Source organism: Entelurus aequoreus, linkage group LG02 (assembly GCF_033978785.1).
Source record: "Entelurus aequoreus isolate RoL-2023_Sb linkage group LG02, RoL_Eaeq_v1.1, whole genome shotgun sequence".
NCBI lineage: Eukaryota > Metazoa > Chordata > Actinopteri > Syngnathiformes > Syngnathidae > Entelurus > Entelurus aequoreus.
Genome location: NC_084732.1, coordinates 39,374,239 through 39,388,018, shown reverse-complemented (window position 1 = coordinate 39,388,018; position 13,780 = coordinate 39,374,239). Strand labels below are relative to the sequence as shown.

Below are 13,780 nucleotides of genomic sequence, written 5' to 3'. Positions count from 1 at the left end.
AATAGCCAATTTGCTCAATTTACCTTTAACTCTGTTATTATTAATAATTAATGATATTTATCTTTGTGGAAACACTGATCATCTTAATGATTTCTCACAATAAATATATATAGAAACAGATAAATATCAATATGCAACACTTTATTTTTATATTTTCTCTAAGTGCACATTTTTCAAATTGAACATTTTCAAATGATCACTTCTAAGACAGTCTTGTGAAATCACAATATCCCATTTTAACTAGCTAGCCACTAACATTTTTTAACAAATCATGAATTACTTTGCACCATGTTTGTACAAATAATAACTCATGTAAAATACAAAAGTAAACTCTCAAATTTTTAAATCATGTCACACTTTGAACTGGACACCAAATCTGTTATCTGTTTCTTTGTCAGTTAGTGGGAAGCCTGGCATTGCATGCTGTTAACTGGTGTGTTGTACTCTGGTTTGTAACTTGACACTGCAACTCTGAGTGAGTCTTGAAGATGTGCATCAGTGAGGCGTGTTCTGTGTTTGTTCTTGGTGAAGTTCATGTCAGAAAAGGCTGATTCACAAAGATAAGATTTTTCCTCATTGTTTGCGGAACCTTCTTAATCTTTTGGACATATTTTCACAGCAATCTGGCCTTAAGCTTAATTATGATAAATGTAAAATGTTAAGGATCGGAAATCCAAAGGGAACCTCCTTTCGAATGGAATGCAAAGTGCCTGTTTTGTGGACAGATGGACCAGTTAACATACTTGGTGTTGTTGTCCCAGAAAATCTGGAAGATCTAGGCTCAGTAAATTATGATAATCCACTAAGAAAGCTGGACAAAATTATGCAATTATGGAAAGGGAAATCCCTAACCTTGTATGGTAAAATGTCTATTGCCAACTCGTTAATTATTCCTCAATTTATTTATTTGTTTTTGTCCTTACCAGCTCCATCACAAAACTTTTTTAAGATTTATGAGCGGAGGGTCTTCGATTTTGTCTGGAACGGCAAACCAGAAAAGATTAAAAGAAAGGTATGAATATGGGGGCCTGAAACTTCTCAACCTTGAAGCTATGTGTCTGTCTTTAAAAGCATCAATTTTTCCAAAGATGTATTTAAACATTGAGTGGTACACAAATGTCCTGTTGGACAAAAAACATGTACCGTATCAAAAGAAATTGTATCCTTTTTTACAAGTGATCCCCTCCCAGAGAGTCTGCTGGGAAACATGGCGGGGTTCATAAAGGAAACAATCCACTCATAGTGGTGTTTTCAATTTTATGTGCCAGAAAAAAGAGACGATATTTTGCAGCAGTTAATATGGATGAACTCTAATATTGTAATAGATGGAAAGCCTTTCTTTTGGAAAAATATGTTTGAAAGAGGAATCATTTTTGTCAATGATATTATCAATGAGAATGGTAAAATTATGAAGTATGATGAATTTAGAGCTATGTATGGTGATGCTTGCTCAAGCTTTTAATTTTATCAACTAACTGGAGTAATTGGGAAAAGATGGAAACAAATAATTAATTATGGAACTACTAAATTATTAGTTTGTAAACCTCTAATAAGAAATTCTAGTTGGCAAAAAGGAACTAAAATAAATAGAAAAATATATAATTTTTATTTAATAAAGAAATCTTTGAAGGCTGCCTCATACAACACAAATGGAAAATGGGAGGACTTTTTTGACTGCCTGTTGCCATGGGATGCCATATTCAAACTAATCTATAAAACCACTATCGATGTGCAAAATCGTTATTTTCAAATTAAAATTATTTATAACTTCTTACCCACAGGGAAAATGTTAAAATTATGGAATATGACAGAGTCAGATGATTGCCGATTTTGTTGTCAGGAGCCTGAATCCACCCTGCATTTGTTTTGGTATTGTCATATTGTGTCTTTGTTTTGGGTGGAAGTTGAAAAAATGTGTTTAAGGATTGGTTTGTTTATGAAGCTTAATGTGGTTTCTGTTATTTTAGGAGAGTTAATTGACAATCATGATTTAGTCAATTTAATTATAGTACTCGGTAAAATGTTTATTTTTAAGGCCAAAAACAGATATTCACTTAGTATTACTTTCTTTAAAACATTTATTCAGTATTTTCTAACTTTAGAAAGTTACATGGTTGAAAACGATAATGATGCCAAAAAACATTAAAAAAAAGATGAGAAGTCCTCAAAGGCTTATTTTGAAAGTATAATTATGTTTATAGATTATATGATATCTGTTGTTGTGTTCCCTAATTTGAGTGACCTGGACATAATCTGGACTGTACATAAATGCTTATTTTGAAAATGTAATTTTGTTTATAAATTATATGCAATCTGTTGTGTTCCCTAATTTTTTTCTGTGTACATGAAGGAAGGTGTGTGCTGCTGAGTCCGACTTGGACATTATCTGGACTGGGCCTGGTTTAAAAAACCCTTTTAACAAATCTAATTTCATTGACAACCTGGTCTGTTGAAGATAAGGCCCTTTTTTTAAAAAATAAAATAAAATAAGATAAATAAATAAAAAACATTTTCTTGGATAAAAAAGAAAGTAAAACAATATAAAAATAATTACATAAAAAATAGTAATTAATGAAAATGTTAGTGGACCAGCAGCTTATACAATCATGTGTGCTTCAGGGACTGTGTCCCTTGCAGATGTGTTGTCTATGTTGTGGGAACCAGAATATTGGTAGCAGAAAGAAATAACCCCTTTTGTGTGAGTGGGTGTGGATGAGTGTGCATGGGGGAGGTTGTTTGGGTTGATGCACTGATTGAAAGTGTATATTGTGTTTTTTCTATGTAGATTTAATTAAAAAAATTTAAAAAAATTTTTTTTTTTTTTTTTTTTTACATTTTTTTTAAATTTATTTATTTATTTATTTTTAGAACAGGCCCGCGGGCGACTCATCTGGTCCTTACGGGCGACCTGGTGCCCGCGGGCACCGCGTTGGTGACCCCTGCTCTAGCCTCACCAGGCACCAAGAAACATCAGATCACAAATTGGCCGAATCGGCTGGGAAGCAGTCGACCAGCTTTTTTGGCGCTCTGAAAAGAGCAGAGAACAGACAAGTAAAGACAGTGTTATTAGCCAGCTGCGGACTGTGTATTAGTTGGCCAAAGAGAACCTCCCCTTGTGGAAGTTCCCAATCCTGATTGGGCTGCAAAAGTCCATTGGTGCCAGCATACCGGCAGTTTATGGCCATCACGAAGCCAGAGATGAAATGCTAGAGGCATTGAGTGCCACTGTATTAAATGACATTAAAACTAACTTGCAAAATTCTAAGTTTGTTGGCATTATTTGCGATGAAAGTGTCGATGTGGCGGTTTTTAAACGACTGATGATCTACATACAGGAGACAATAAACAATTCCATATGTCATATGCATGTATGCCCTGGCACACGATTATCATCATTTCATGACCGAAGCAAAAAAAAACTTTTTACACTTTTATACTGAAATAAATACACCTACAACTTATTAAATACAAATACAGAAAAAAATAAGGTAACAGACATACATTGAAGTAGTCTTAATTATTCCAGATTGTAGTGAACGGAAAGCCCATGCTCATCTTTGCGCAGAATCGACAGGTAGTGGACGGAAAAGCTAACACAATTCTTGAAGCACTGCTGAGTTTTTTTGAAGATTGGAGCATTGACCCTAAACAAGTTGTCAGCTTGGGTAGTGATGGAGCAGCAGTCATGATGGGGAAAAAAGAATGGTGTTGGTATGTATGTCTGTGCTTTTTTTATTAAAGCATGTTGCTTTCTAGTGTTTTAATTTTTACTTAGATTTGTTGTAAAGTTGTTTTTGTGCAAGGTTGAATCTTCTTAACTTGTAGTTTTTTTTTTTTTTTTAAACTTATTATATATCGATTACCACTTTAGGTAAAATAAAGTTTCATAGTTCGGATATATATATTTTACTAACTACTTCAAATTATTTATAACAGGTGTCCAGCTATCACAGCATTGTAAGATGTTATTGCATGTGCATTGCCATGCACACAGATTGGCACGAGCTGTATCCCAGAGTGCAAATAAGGTTGAGGCACTGAAAAAGTATCAACTGGACCTTTCCCAAATATTCAACTACTACAACAACTCTCCTGTGAGGTGAGTGGAACATTTACATTTCTAGCTTACGTTACAAAAATACATTTATAAGAATAAAAAACATAAAACTGGTGTTTCTGTATTACATTAAATGTAATGCTTAATATGTACATAACTGCCGGGATGACTACCACACAAATACATGAAATATAAATGCTTAAGTGATTAAATAATATATTTTTTTACATATATTCTGCCAGGTAAATAAGCTTCGAGAAATTGAGGACATTTTATTGAGTGAGCACCGCACAGAATGAGGTTCCTTGAGGAACCTCATTCTGGTTCTCACTTCATGAAGCAGGGGAGGCGACTGGAAAGTGCTGGCCAGCACTAGTAGCTGCATTAGGAGAGGATGCAGTGCATCTGAACAATGGGACAGCTAATGGCCTAAGCAAGCGTGTTGAGACATTCAACTTTGTGGCCCTTACGTGTATGCTGCTGGACATCTTGCCATTTTTCACTAAGCTGAGCAAAGTTTTTCAAGCAGAAAACTAAGATTTTGATAAGGTATTGTTGTAAATATTACCAAATATTGTTCACTCAAGTTACATACTGAGATATTTCTTATACAAGTGTGACGTAATCACTTTTGTGTATTTCTGTTTCCTCTTTCTCACAATGTTTTATGGCGACTTGATTAGTTTGTAGAATACAACTAATATAAAACAGGTATGTACAATAACAGCAATGTAGTTCTCTACAACAAATATAAAAAATATAGAAATGTGTTGTTTGATTTTTTCACCATTGAAAGTTTGACATTTTTCCTTAGCTTAACTTTGGATTCTTTTTTTTTGCTTTACTTCACAGGCTTCCCATAGTTTGGGAGTGACAAGGGATACATTGACTGCCGTGCAGTCCAGTGTGGACGCGGTGGCAAGATCTAAGAAACTGCAGGAAGTGCCAGTTGAGGATGGCAAGATTAGGTGGATGAATGTGGAGTTGAAGAAGAGTGAACAGGATTCATCAAATAAATTCTCTCCAACCTGGATAAGAGATTCCTGACTCTGGTACGAAATAATTAATCAATATTATTACCATCCTCATTGTCAGCCTGGTAGTTCTAAACCAGTGGTTAGAATCCCCAACTCACACAGTTGAATAGGGTTCAAGTCTAGTCGGATGCATTTGGAAAATCCAATTAATTAAATATTACAATGTAAACTGTATCAATAGTATAAAACCATGGGCTGATGTTAGGCAAGCAAGTTGAATATAATTCTCAGTAATTGTTACCTAATTGACTCTTTATAGATAACGCTTTCAATCATCATCAAAGAGTAGCAAATAAATATTAGATTCAAGTTCATAAATAACGCTTACAATCATCATCAAAGTGTATAAATCAATATTAGATTCACTGACAATTGACTTGGTTCCATTTGACTTTTTTCTTTCAGCTGTGTCCTTCCTGAAAGACTTGATCTTCTGCTGAATCCAAAACACCTGAAGGCACTATCACCTCAGGACGTTGCCACTTGGGGGCAGGACACGCTAGCAACAGTTGCGCAACATCTGCCAGAAGCTGCAGAGTTCCAGGAAGAATGGGCTGTGCATGACTTTATGGCCATGCAAGAACCTCTGCTCAATTGACCTTGCCTGGCTTTGTAGAGGAACTCGTTGTCAATTTCAGGGATTATTATCCTGACTTTTGCATTGATGGCTGAATTTTTCATCTACGTTCCATTGCATTTTGTGTCGTGTGAAAGAGGGTTCAGTGCCCAAAACATTGTGAAAAACAAAAGGAGAAATAGGTTAACTCCTAAAAGGAGAATCAGCTGCTGATGGTTGCGATTAATGGTCCTCGTCAGCCAGAGAAATTTGATTTTTGGGCGGCAGCGTCAAAGTTTTGATCCATGAGGGAAAGAAGAAAGTGAATGAATGTTTATAACTGAATACATTTATATATGCATAAAAATGTGTTTTCTTTTGTGTGATTTCTTTAATGAATTAAGTAACGTCTATGACAACCTTTTTCCAAAACACAATATAGAATGTGAGATACAACAGGATAATGCATACATTTATCATTTGTTTTCAAAACGGTTACCAAAAAGTGGGACCCCAAAAATTTACTGTGGGACCCCATTTTTATGACTTGATGAGGACCCCCATTTTGAAAATTCCTAGCGCCAACACTAGTAACCTAATATTGTCTGTTTATTTCCATGGTATCAGTATAGAAATATAGTAAACCACTCCTCCATATGTCATCAGCCTGATTTCTATAAACTACCCTGAACTGTCAAAGGTGGTGGAAACACAAAACACACACTTCTACAGGAACCTATAGATCCAGGAACCAGAGGTTCCAGGAACCAAAGATTCTTAAACTTTTGCTGGAAAAGGGCCTAATGACTATTTGTACAACATGTAACAAAGTAAAAAGTAAATATTTGATGGGATTTACTTTCGTTCCACTCGTGTACCGCCTCCTTTATTTCACATTTATCTAACAAAGTCTTAGAATAGTAAGCAGCTGAGGTCGGCACTTTGAGTCCGGCTAAATACTTCATGCTCCTCTATAATACGTTTAAGAGAGTCCGCCCACTTCTTGTAGATTTGTGTGTTGAAATTAAGTTTGTAAAAAAAACAACAACAGTATTAAACTGCATATAGTTTAAAGGGCTGAGTAAAAACACTGCAAGATAGTACGACTGATCTTTGATTGATTGATTGAGACTTTTATTAGTAGGTTGCACAGTGAAGTACATATTCCGTACAATTGACCACTAAATGGTAACACCCGAATAAGTTTTTCAACTTGTTTAAGTCGGGGTCCACTTAAATTGATTCATGATACAGATGTATACTATCATCATAATACAGTCATCACACAAGATAATCACATTGAATTATTTACATTATTTACAATCAGGGGTGAGGAGGGGGGGGGGGGGGTAGGATATAAACAGCAAGTAGTGGACATAGAGAGAGAGAGAGAGACAGAGAGAGAGAGAGACAGACAGAGAGAGAGAGAGAGAGAGAGAGAGAGAGAGAGAGAGAGAGAGAGAGGGAGATCAGAAGGCATAAGAAAAAGTATCTGCATTTGATTGTTTACATTTGATTATTAGCAATCCGGGGAGGGTGTTAGTTTAGGGTTGTAGCTGCCTGGAGGTGAACTTTTATTGCGGTTTTGAAGGAGGATAGAGATGCCCTTTCTTTTACACCTGTTGGGAGCGCATTCCGCATTGATGTGGCATAGAAAGAGAATGAGTTAAGACCTTTGTTAGTTCGGAATCTGGGTTTAACATGGTTAGTGGAGGTCCCCCTGGTGTTGTGGTTATGGCAGTCATTTACGTTATGGAAGTAGTTTGACATGTACTTCGGTATCAGGGAGGTGTAGTGGATTTTATAGACTAGGCTCAGTGCAAGTTGTTTAACTCTGTCCTCCACCTTGAGCCAGCCCACTTTAGAGAAGTGGGTAGGAGTGAGGTGGGATCTGGGGTGGAGGTCTAGAAGTAACCTGACTAGCTTGTTCTGAGATGTTTGGAGTTTAGATTTGAGGGTTTTGGAGGTGCTAGGGTACCAGGAGGTGCATGCGTAATCGAAAAAGGGTTGAACGAGAGTTCCCGCCAGAATCCTCATGGTGCTTTTGTTGACCAGAGAGGAGATTCTGTAGAGAAATCTCGTTCGTTGGTTAACCTTTCTGATTACCTTGGTTGCCATTTTATCACAGAAAAGGTTAGCCTCTAGAATGGAACCTAGATAGGTGACCTCATCTTTCCTGGTGATAACAATGTCACCCACTTTTATGGTGAAGTCATTGACTTTCTTAAGGTTGATGTGGGACCCAAACAGGATGGATTCCGTTTTACCCAAGTGTATGGATAGCTTGTTGTCAGCGAGCCAGGTGCAAGTTCTACAGAGCTCAGCACTGAGGATTTTCTCCACCTGTGACTTGTCCTTGTCGGATACCAGCAGGGCAGAGTCATCCGCAAACAAAAACAATTCAAAGTCGCATGCCGATGACATGTCATTTATGTATATTAGGAACAGTAAAAGTCCCAATATACTGCCTTGGGGGACTCCACAGCTCACCGAGAGAGGGGGGGGGGGACACGGTGCCGTTCACCTCTACCACCTGCTCCCTCCCCTCCAAGTAAGATTGCATCCAGCTCCATGAGGTTTTGTTAAATCCGATTGCTCTGAGCTTATCCAATAGTATAGCGTGGTTAACGGTGTCAAAGGCCTTCTGAAGGTCCAGCATGACCATGCCGCAGTATTTGCCCGCGTCCACCTCATGTTTGATGTGGTCGGTCAGATAGAAAAGGCATGTGTCAGTGGAGTGGTTAGTTCTGAAGCCGGATTGGAATTTGGATTTGGATCAGCGTTCTTTAGCAAACAGATGCCCCACAAAAGTTCCTGCAAGTGGAAAGTTCCTTTCAATAATTTTACCCCCTGTTGTCAAATCAAATCAAATCAAATCAAATCAACTTTATTTATAAAGCACATTTAAAATTGACCACAGGGGTAGCCAAAGTGCTGTACAATGGGCAGGTTAAAAATAATACGAGAACCGAGCAAACACAACACAACACAAACAGAACACGATAAAAAATAAATAAATAAATAAAATATAAAAACATAAAAACAGGTTAACAGCAGGTGTATTATGGGGCGCCATTGCAGGATGGGTATCACTCAGTGTTAAAAGCCATGGAATAAAAGTATGTTTTTAAGAGAGATTTAAAAATAGGAAGAGAGGAGGCTTGTCTAACACTAAGAGGTAGGTCGTTCCAGAGCTTGGGAGCAGCAGCGGCAAAAGCTCTGTCACCTCTAAGCTTCAGCCTTGTGTCCGGGACCGTCAGTAGCAGCTGATCGGCTGATCTTAGGGATCGGGTGGGGCAGTAAGGCTGAAGGAGGTCGGAGAGATATGTTGGCGCGAGGTTGTTTAGACATTTAAAAACAAATAAAAGGAGTTTAAAATTGATTCTGTAACGCACAGGGAGCCAGTGAAGGGACGCTAATATAGGGGTGATGTGCTCACGTCTGAGGGTCTGTGTTAGCAGACGAGCAGCAGAGTTCTGCATGAGCTGCAGGCGGGTGAGGGAGGCCTGGCTAATGCCTACATACAGGGCATTGCAGTAGTCTAAACGAGTCGAGATAAAGGCGTGGATTAATTTCTCGAGATCATGTCCTGATAGAAGCGGTTTCACTTTCGCTATTTGGCGTAATTGATAAAAGCTTTTTTGTACGACGCTGCTGATTTGTTTTTCGAATTTAAAATTTAAAAAGTCAAGTATTTTGTAATAAAAATACACAAGAATATAAGACATAAACAAGTCGTTCTTGCATAGTGTAATGGGGGACATGTGTTTAGGAACAAGTTTTAAGACACCCCCAACTGTGTTCAACCAATCAGCGATCGGCAGCACAGCCCACACCCTCTAAAATTCCTGTAACTTTTCGAAAGTCCCACTTTGCTGCTAGGGTTTAAAATTGTTCATGTGGCACTAAATCTACCCAGGTAGTTTTTAGTGGAAAAACAGAGGTAACTTTATTTACCAGAGTAAATGGGGAAGTTCCTGCGGTGGAAAAGAGATAGTTCTGGTGTTCTTTCATAACTGCATACTGTATGTATTTCTGCACTTCCCTGCTCTTTCAGCTCCTCTTCCATTGACACCATAGCCTGTGTTTCTTCAAGCTCTTTCAGCATCTCCTCAATCATCTGGAGAAAAGTATCAGTAGAAAAGGACGCAAAGTAGACGCTTACCTTCTTTTTCTCTCGTTTTTGAACGCCGGGTCTGCTCGTCTTTCCTCACTTTTCTGCAGGGTCTCCACTTGAGGATGCTCCTGATTTTCAGGATCGTATTTGACTTGAGAATTTAAAAAAAGTCATCCAAACTCAGACCAAAACTCTTCTCCTTCGAAGTCAGCATCATTACGAAGAGTGCTGCAAATTACACTCCTTTGGCTTTGTTCGTTCTATTATGCGCAAGTCAATTTGACTGGAGATGTCCATACTTTGCTCATATTCCCAACATTTACAAATGTATGCAGCCTGACCGCTTCTTTATTGTATTTCTACAACCTGCAACAATGCTCTGGCAGGAATACTTGCTCATTCATTCAGCTTCTGCGCAAAAAATATCAGGATGTGTTTCGGGATGAAGATGCTACCAAAACACATACTGTACTACGCAATATGAAATTGCCTCCAGTCGTCTGTAGGTGACGTCAGCAGGCTTATGCAGTCCTGCCCACTTTTTGGAGCCAAAAGTGTGTGTTCCAAAATGACCTGAAACTTGTTGGAAAACAAGATTAAAATCACTACTGTGTCTACTTAGTGTATAATTTGGTGAGGGATGTCTTGGTGAGGGATGTCTTGTCTTGGTTTTTTCTGTCTTGTGAATTGCATGTTTTAGTTTGAAAAGTTACTCTCCTCTCATTTCAGGTCACCCTTCTTTTTGTGTCATCAGTCTGACGTCATCCCTGATCCCTGATTGTTTCCACCTGTTCCCCATTACCCTCATGTGTCTTATAAGCCCACGCCTCCCTTTGTTCTGTGCCAGATTGTCTCGTTTGTTCGTGCCTCTCTAGCCTCCTGTCCAAGCCCGGCCTCGTCTCTTGTTTGAATATCTTGATCATGAATTCCCTTGTTGATATTTTGAGTTTTCTTTTTCTCCTCCTCAGCAGGGTGATTTTGGTTATTTAGTTTTGCAGCCGAAGTGGTGAGTTTTCAGTTTTTTCTTACAATTCTTCCTTTTCCTCAATTTTTGGAGTGACACCTTTTGTTAACCTTTTTTAGATAAGAGACAGTGTAGAAGTTTTATAGCCATTGTTTCTCCCTCCTTTTGGAAAGTTTTTTGTTTATGATAAATTTCATAGATTAGATCCTGCACCAAGTATAGTTTGTTATTGTTTTTGTGTTTCCTCCTTTCGGAGTGATTTTCGGTTGTTCCTTTTTGGGGAACCTTTTTTCGCCGACTAGTCAGGTTGATTTGCCCTGACTCTGGAGTTGAAAAGAAACTTTCAAAATAAAAGCCTGCCGGATTGTTCCCTACTCTGCATCTGAGTGCCATTTTTGACCAAGCCTGACAAATTTTACCTGTCTACTTTATTTTTAGATCCAGAACTATGAAGTCAGTGCCAATGTTGCTAGCACTTGAGGGACATTTTGTGTATGGAAACAAGATGCTTTCAAAGGTCCTGGGTGAAAACTGTTACTGCAGCAAGAGTAGAAAAAAATAGACATTTTTAAATCGTCCGCAACAAACTAAAATTAATCGATAAAATTGCTAAAATTGTTCAGGCCCATTTTAACAATCTCGTGGGCCATTACTCCTGTAACGTAGTGTTTGAATAAAGTACATTCCATCTATAGTTGTATAACAATATTGCAATTTCAATAGTGGCATTGGACCCAATAAAAAAAAGAATGTGCTCCAATTTTGTAGAATTGCATCTTTTAAAGGGTTTTCGGCGAGTCATTAAAAGAGTTTGCTTTGGACAGTTGGTGTTATCATATGTACTGGCAGAAGAATCACATTACTCTTTGGCATCTCAACATGCTGTAATATGAAGAAGCATAGTCCGTAGCCTCCAAACAACTTGCTGACACTGCCATGCCTAATCCTCGGTCGTGGGCAGGAGAAACATATATTTTGCCATTCGTAATTAGCATAATAAGCCAGCACATGGCACATTGGTGTTTTGCATAAATAGTACACCCTAGTTTATAAAAGGGCCCCGAGGCTAACTAGGCTCTTTATTCAATTAATGAATACTTAATGTATTTAAATTAGTACTGCCTGGTCAATTCAAATCAGTGCGTCCTGCAGACATAACCAAATGCAAAGGTGTCCTTTTTTACCTTCCCCCTTGGAAGATGTCTCTTTTTAAATTCATAAAAGATAAAACTAGTTGAAAGACTTTTAATGAAAGTATTAATATTCAACATGATTGATTTCAGCCCAAAACTGACGGAAAGATCCCTTGTTAAAACTTTGGCTCCGGATTTACACTATTTAATGCAGTTAAAACAAGCAGTAACTATTAGTAGGTTGTGTCAGACAACAGTAACATTGCCCAAACAACTTTAAAATGTTGAAGAGAGGAAGTAGAAGAGTGGCTTTCAACATGAATATTTCACCGTAGAAAAGCATGTAGAGCGTGGGGGGGTCGCAGCTACAGGGATGTTCAGTTAACCATGACATTACACACACACTGCAGAAGGCATTTGGTTAATGTAATTAAGAAAACCCTATGGTGGGAGACACACAGCATTAGTGTCCAGGACGTACATTTCTGATGTGGACCTTCTCCTGGCCCACGCTTACAAACACAGATTGGAGATTCTATTAACATAATTTACTCATTTTTGTCTCCAATTCGTTAGCTTCTGAGTTTCTTTAAACACCATGTATTTGTCTGAATATGCCATTTTAATAGCTCCATAAATTACTGAGTTTTATGGTCAATACATTGTAAGTGTAAATCTTCTTTGTGATGCATTCAGTATTATGATTTGGTTAACGGCTCATGTGTAGCATCCTCAATAACAAACCTTGTTGTGAATCTTGCTAATTAAACTTTCAAAACCACTTCAATCGTCCGGGTTGTTACACGGAAATTTTAACATTAAACCTAATTTTTCCCGACAACTGAGGTAAGTGATTTTACCTTTTGGTTTCAATTACAGTCATGTAATATCACTATGTATAGAACATGAGATAGTTACTAGCATTTCCCTGCAAGTAGTTGCGTTATACAATTGGGCCTACTTAGTAATAGCTGTAGGTGAAACACTGTTTTGGGAAACTAGTAAACTTTCAATTTCTTTGCGGGTTTTAAATAGTTTCCCCATTAAATCAGTGATTTGCATTAAGTGTGATTAGACCTAATGTTGAGCATGAAGATGGTGATTACTGTTCGTGCTGTGGAGTTAGTGGGGGACTGCACTTTTTTATGACAATTTGTCAATCATTCACTATCCCTATGTAAAACAAGAATACATATGTCTTTCTTTTTTATGCATTCTAATTTGTAATATACGGCAAGTATAGGTGGCTAACAATGCATCTAAAGGGAGTACTCCATGGCCCCCATAAAGCTCTCAAAAAACATCCGAGAAGTTGGTCAATTTTGACATTTCAACTGGAGATGGCAAGAAAAACACAAAAATACGCTTGTTTCGTTTTTATTTTGTTGTTGTTTTTTCTTTTTTTTTTACTTACATGATGATTAGGATTAATTCTGCATCCAAACAGGAAGATGTACACCTCCCATCAGTCGGTATCCCAGTGAGAGCAGACAAAAGTGATTGTTTTATTATGTTCGTAATTTGGGTATTTCTTGTTTAGCACTTAGCAATGCTGCTAATTGATTAGATCTGCTTATCACCGAGCTTCTAAAATCTGTAGCTCATTGTCCTTATATGTAGGCTAAAAATATAAGGTTCTGGATCATCATTTGTCCCAAAGTAGTCTTTGATGGCTCTCATGATGTGTGTAATGATAAGTAGTGGTTGTTGTTGCTTAAGGAAATAGTAAATGTTATGTGAAATTAAGGTCCTGCCGTACACTTAAAATGACCAAAATACATAAATATTACATGTTATTATAAATGTGCCTGTTACTACATTACATATATACTTATAGCATATTAAACGTTGATAGAGGTTTTTGAATGTTTTTAGAGCGCTTTATAGGCGGAACTGAGCGAATCCCATTACCTCCA

At 37.7% G+C, this 13,780-nt stretch overlaps 1 long non-coding RNA gene across 1 annotated transcript; it reads left to right on the top strand.

The window, feature by feature from the left end:
- The first annotated feature begins 3,670 nt into the window (after nucleotides 1–3,670).
- On the top strand, nucleotides 3,671–6,094 carry LOC133663197 (uncharacterized). The gene is made up of 3 exons (XR_009828256.1): nucleotides 3,671–4,099; nucleotides 4,910–5,109; nucleotides 5,500–6,094. It is a non-coding gene; the product is annotated as an uncharacterized LOC133663197 (long non-coding RNA).
- The last annotated feature ends 7,686 nt before the right edge of the window (nucleotides 6,095–13,780 follow it).